The sequence below is a fragment of the Dromiciops gliroides genome, chromosome 5 (assembly GCF_019393635.1).
Source record: "Dromiciops gliroides isolate mDroGli1 chromosome 5, mDroGli1.pri, whole genome shotgun sequence".
Classification (NCBI taxonomy): domain Eukaryota; kingdom Metazoa; phylum Chordata; class Mammalia; order Microbiotheria; family Microbiotheriidae; genus Dromiciops; species Dromiciops gliroides.
Genome location: NC_057865.1, coordinates 267,393,784 through 267,398,768, shown reverse-complemented (window position 1 = coordinate 267,398,768; position 4,985 = coordinate 267,393,784). Strand labels below are relative to the sequence as shown.

At 42.0% G+C, this 4,985-nt stretch overlaps 1 pseudogene; it reads left to right on the top strand.

Annotated features, from left to right (window-relative positions):
- Positions 1-1,941: 1,941 nt before the first annotated feature.
- Positions 1,942-2,447, top strand: LOC122729031 (annotated as a pseudogene).
- Positions 2,448-4,985: the final 2,538 nt, after the last annotated feature.

Below are 4,985 nucleotides of genomic sequence, written 5' to 3'. Positions count from 1 at the left end.
TGACTTGCCCAAGGTCACACAGCTAGTAAGTGTCAAGTGTCTGAGGCCGGATTTGAACTCAGGTCCTCCTGAATCCAGGGCTGGTGCTCTATCCACTTCGCCACCTAACCGCCCCCTAGAATAGGTATATAAACAAGGATGAAGGGGTTGGTTGTCACTTGAGCATCATTCTCATATGAACTGGTCAATTGGACAAAGGAGGAAAGAATAAAAGAAGGAAAGAATACACATACACTGTTAGGGAAAGAAATATAGTTCACTCTACAGTCAAATAGGAGAAGGAAAGGAAAAGGAAGAATCAAAGGAGAGATCAGTCTTAAGCAAAACAAGTTATAAAGACATTAAAATATTTATAGCTCTTTTTGAGATTGAGAAAATTAGAATCTAATCATCAATTGGGGAACGACTGAACAAATGTTGGTATATAATATGATGGAATACTGTGATGTTGGGGCACTAATAGACTTGGTGCAACTGTGAACTGATCCAACCATTTTGGAAAGAAATCTGGAATTAGGTGTAAAGAATTATAAAACTGGGGGCAGCTAGGTGGCGCAGTGGATAGAGCACTGACCCTGGATTCAGGAGTACCTAAGTTCAAATCCGGCCTCGGACATTTGACACTTACTAGCTGTGTGACCCTGGGCAAGTCACTTAACCCCCATTGCCCCACAAAAAACAAACAAAAAAAAAGAATTATAAAACTGTTTATACCCTTTGACCCAGAAGTACTACTATTAGATTTGTTTTCTGAGGTGAAGAAAGGGGGAAAGGAAAAGAATCTATATGTATAAAAATATTGATAGCAGCTCTCTTTGTGGTGGCAAAGAACTGGGAATTGAAGGAATGTCCATCAATTGGGGAATGGCTGAACAAGTTGTGATATATGATTGTGATGGAGGAAATGAGTTAGCAGGTTGAGTTTAGAAAAAACATGGAAAGATCTGCGTGAAATAAGGAAGAGTAAAATTAGCTGAACCAAGAGAATGTTGTATACAGTAACAGCAATATTGTTTGGAGAACAACTGTGAAGTTATTTTATTAAAAATACTCAAATTGGGGGCAGCTAGATGGCACAGTGGTTAAAGCACCCGCCCTGGATTCAGGAGTACCTGAGTTTAAATCCAGCCTCAGACACTTAACACTTACTAGCTGTGTGACCCTGGGCAAGTCACTTAACCCCCATTGTCTGCAAAACAAACAAACAAACAAAAAAATACTCAAATCTATAGCAAAGTACCTATAAAAGAAGATATTATCCACCTCCAGAGAAAGAATTGATAAATAGAAGTATTTATAGTATGGCAAATGTATGCAAATATGTATATACATGTATATGTATGTGTGTGTGAGAGAGAGAGAAAGAGACCTTCTCTAATGTGGAATTGGTAGGAAGGGAGGAAGATAATTAGAACTTAAAATGTAATTTAAAAAATCAATTCAATTAAAAAATATTGTGCTATAAGAAATGATGAAGGGGCAGCTAGGTGGTGCAGTGGATAAAGCACCGGCCCTGGATTCAGGAGTACCTGAGTTCAAATCCGGCCTCAGACACTTGACACTTACTAGCTGTGTGACCCTGGGCAAGTCACTTAACCCCCATTGCCCTTCAAAAAAACCCCCCAAAAAAACCAACAACAACAAAAAAAGAAATGATGAAGAAGCTAGCTTCAGAGAAACCTAGGAAGACTTGTATGAACTGATGCAGAGTGAATTGAACAGAAAGAGAAGAAGGAGACCTCGTCTCCCGGCTCTGGTTCTTGCTTCAACAGTGTTTGGACCGAACAGACCCGGGGTTTCCCCCAGCTTCCTTCGCGCTAGATCTTCGCCCTTCTGCAGCCCGCCAGCCCCTGGGACCACCGACCCCCGCTTTCGAGACCCTCAGCCTCCGGGACCAAACAGCCCCCGGACCAGCCGCCTCCTCCCGTTGCCATCGGTGCCATGAGCTCCACCTCACATATCCGCCAAAACTTCTCCTCTGAGACCGCGGTCAGCCGCCCGGGCAACCTCTACCAGCAGGCCTCCCACGCCTACCTGTCCCTGGGTTTCCAGTTCCAACGGGACGATGTCGCTCTGCTGAGGGCGTCGCATTTTTTCCGTGACCCGGCGAAGGACAAACTCGAGGGCGCCGAGCGCCTTAGGCGGCTCCAGAACCAACGTCGGGGCCGGGTCCTCCTCCAGGCTGTGCAGAAACCTGCCCCAGACGAGTGGGACCACAGCTTGGATGCCATGGAGGCTGCCCTGAACCAGGCCCTCCTGAAGCTGCACGCCCTGGGCTCCAGCCAAGGGGATCCGCACCTCTGCGACTCCCTGGAGAGCCACTACATGGTAGAGGAGGTGAGGCTGCTGAAGCGCCTGGGCGACCCCCTGACCACCCTGCACCATGTGCAGGCCGACCCACGTCCGGGCTGGGAGAATACCTAAGGCTGAGCCTGAAGCACGACTAGGAGGAAGCCAACGGGGCCCATGATAAAGAATAAAGCAGGCTCGCTGCTCACCAAAAAAAAAACCCAAAAACAAAAACAAAACAAAAAACAACTTTAAGCTCTTTGATCAATGTAATGACCAATTTTAATTCCTGATAAAGAGGTGACATTCAGAATGCATAAATATATCACATACATATCTATATATTTATAGATATCATGAATATATGTTTATTGTATATATTATGTATATAATAAAAATATAGTATGAGTATTTTGAAATGGTAAAGTCTTAAGCCTGGCTCCAAAGAAGAGATAGGAAATGACACCTCCCTTTGATCTTTGCAAAAATGGAGGACCATGGGTCTAGAATGTTGCATAAAACATCAGATTGTTTTTAAAGGGCATTGATTATTTTTTCTTTTCTTTCACTTTTTATTGTTTTCATTTATTTATTATTTTTATTATTATTGACTTATTATTATTATTTTAGTTTTGTTTCTTGTTCTAAAAGACGTATATCTGGGGAGGAGAAAAGAGAGAAATTACAAGGGGAAATATAGATTACCTGAAAATAACAAATGTCAGTAAAACATTTTTTAAAACTCGACTTATTCTGCCCACAGTAGTAGCAAAATAAATGTCTGTTACATGGGGAACAATAAATATAATGATTAAATTCTCAATTACCACTTCTTTGCTGCTCCAAAAAGAGCTGCTATGAATATAAAATAAGTGCTAAATAAGCAATCATTACTGTGTTGCAAGAAAGTGAATATGCAAAATACATAAAAGCATGGGAAAATTTACTTTTAATGGAGTGAACAGAGTAAGGAGATAATATAAAGAGTGACTAAAATATAAACAAGAACAACCACAAAGCAAAGCTGGATGTTGTATAATTATAATGATCAAACTTGACCTTGAAAAAGAGATGAGAAAATAAATGCTCCTGCTTCTCTTCTCTGCGGTGGTGGGGGACTAGTTGTATGCAACACTGCATACATTATCAGACTCAGCTACTTCTCATTCTGTGTCTTTCTGTGACACTGTCTCTGACCTTCAGTCTCATTCTGAAAGTTTTTTTTCTAGACAATAATGAGCAACTATCTATATGATAGTTGGGGCAGCTAAGTGGCACAGTGGATAAAGCACCAATCCTGGATTCAGGAGGACCTGAGTTCAAATCCAACCTCAGACACTTGACACTTACTAGCTGTGTGACCCTGGGCAAATCACTTAACCCTCATTGTCCTGCAGAAAGAAAGGAAGGAAGGAAGGAAGGAAGGAAGGAAGGAAGGAAGGAAGGAAGGAAGGAAGGAAGGAAGGAAGGAAGGAAGGAAGGAAGGAAGGAAGGAAGGAAGAAAAAAGGGCATAGTATTTAATAGGAGAAGTTAAGTCAGGCCTTTGGTCCATGATATGTAGCATCATGGATCTGATTAATTAGAGTCAGCTGTAATCTAGTGGAAAGATTTTTGCATTGGGAGTCAGAGAATGTCAGTTTGAATCACATCTCTGCTACTTATACTTAGCAATTTATACCTTCTGACCTTTGTTTTCTCATCTCTATGATGACAGGGTTGAAGCAATGGAACTTTCAGTTGCCTTCCAGTTGTACAACTGTCTTCTCATATATGGAAAGGGACAAAATTACAAAGGATTATCCTCAAGGCAAAACAAACAAACAAACAAAACTAATGGGCACAGAAGAATAGACAAAGAACAAAGAAGACCAGACTGAATGTCACCCTTCAGCAGGAATTAAGCCTTGTGGGGAAAATATTGTTTCCTACTGTCAAGATCATGGCCAGTGAATGAGGGTCATTTCTTTCTTTTTTTTTTCTTTTTCTTTTCTTTTCTTTTTTTTTTTTTAGTGAGGCAATTGGGGTTAAGTGACCTGCCCAGGGTCACACAGCTAGTAAGTGTTAAGTGTCTGAGGTTGGATTTGAACTCAGGTCTTCCTGAATCCAGGGCCCGTGCTCTATGCATTGCGCCACCTAGCTGCCCCCATTTCTTAGTGATTAACACAGTAGTGGAGCTGCTGTTCAGAAAATAGCTAAAGAAATGATAGCCTGGTGAAATGAAGCATGCCCAATAGCAAATTAATACAGACATGGGGCGGCTAGATGGCGCAGTGGATAAAGCACCGGCCCTGGATTCAAGAGTACCTGAGTTCAAATCCGGCCTCAGACACTTGACACTTATGAGCTGTGTGACCCTGGGCAAGTCACTTAACCCCTATTGCCCCACAAAAAACAAAAAACAAAAAACAAACAAAAAAATTAATACGGACTGCCAATATGGCAGCTAGGTGGTATAGTGAACAGAGTGCTGGGATTGGAGTCAGTAAGACCTGAGTTCAAATCCAGCCTCAGACACTTACTGGTTGCGTGACCCTGGGTAAGTCACTTCACCCTGTTTGCCTCAGTTTCATCTTCTGTAAAATGAGTTGGAGAAGGAAATGACAAAACCACTCCAGTATCTTTGCCAACAAAACCCCAAATGGAGTCACAAAGGGTCAGACAAGACTCAAATGACTAAACAGCAACAGCATGAGCT